This window comes from Hippocampus comes, unplaced genomic scaffold (genome assembly GCF_001891065.2).
Source record: "Hippocampus comes isolate QL1 unplaced genomic scaffold, H_comes_QL1_v1.1 scaffold143, whole genome shotgun sequence".
In the NCBI taxonomy this organism is placed as follows: domain Eukaryota; kingdom Metazoa; phylum Chordata; class Actinopteri; order Syngnathiformes; family Syngnathidae; genus Hippocampus; species Hippocampus comes.
The window spans coordinates 1,193,790-1,194,926 of record NW_017805504.1 but is presented as its reverse complement, the minus strand read 5'-3'; the positions used below and the strand labels follow the sequence as shown (position 1 = coordinate 1,194,926).

The 1,137-nt window shown below is 33.3% G+C and overlaps 1 long non-coding RNA gene across 1 annotated transcript; it reads left to right on the top strand.

Moving 5' to 3' along the window:
* The first annotated feature begins 496 nt into the window (after positions 1 to 496).
* On the top strand, positions 497 to 1,128 carry LOC109520350 (uncharacterized). Its single transcript, XR_002169162.1, has 2 exons — positions 497 to 815; positions 965 to 1,128. It is a non-coding gene; the product is annotated as an uncharacterized LOC109520350 (long non-coding RNA).
* The last annotated feature ends 9 nt before the right edge of the window (positions 1,129 to 1,137 follow it).

The following is a 1,137-nucleotide window of genomic DNA, read 5'->3' as shown; positions in this document are numbered from 1 at the left end:
GTGTGTGTGTGTGTGTGTGTGTGTGTGTGTGTGTGTGTGTGTGTGTGTGTGTGTGTGTGTGTGTGTGTGTTTGTGCGTGTGCATGTGTTTCCTTTGGTTCTCTACCAATGAAAAAAATGAGAGTTGAAAAATATAATGTCAATTAAAATTTTAAATTTTAAATTCTAATATATATTCATTCAATCAAGTTATTATCAACATGCTCTGTCCTATATTGTTATATGTAAAATAAAACTGGAATTGTCTTAACTTTAACATGTAAGACACCAAATTTATTCATCTTTCTAAACTTATTTTTATTTAATGACAAACGCGATATAATCTTTTGCCAATTAAAATAATTTGTTACTTTTAGTGTCAATTACTTTGAGTCTCAAATCACTTTTCTATGAGAAAATACATGACATAATGGCTAAATAATAACGCGAATACGTCATTCAATTTATTTGAAAAAAACCTGTTTGAATGATGATAAATTTTAAATGCATGACAGTATTGTAATCTTATGTAAATATAATTTAAAATCGATTCCTTTCAAGGTGCTTACAGGCATGCATTTTATTGGGTAAGTAATTAAAAAGGGAAATTCATTTCAAACTGAATGAGAAACGGACCAACAAAATAGGTGGGTTGTGTGAGGAAGGGCATGCGGCATAAAATGATGCCATCCAAATCATGCGAGTGACTCGCGGCGGCGACCCCTAATGGGACGAGCCCAACTGGCAACATTTGTCACATTAAATCCAAGTAATGAAGTTTTTTATTTCCAGGTCAGACGTTTATGTAATTCAGAAGCTGCCATCGTCTCACACCTGGTGAGAGCACTGTGATGCGAAAAATCCATTCTTTAGATTCCCGCTCTTTCTCTATTTATTGATTGATCTTGGATTGTTGAGTAGTATTTGAACACGAAAATCGACAACCTGTCCCGTTCTAATGCAAATCACTCCCATTGTGTTCACAGGAAAAACAAGAGGAAAGACAACGAGCTCCGAATGTCATCAAGAAGTAAGTAGCAGCAATATTTTACTGTCTATGATATTAGTACAGGGCTTGCATTCTTTTTTTCCTTTTTTTTTAATAAACCACATAATTTAAAATCCCTAATTTTAGCATTTAATCTCTGATTAAAAAAAA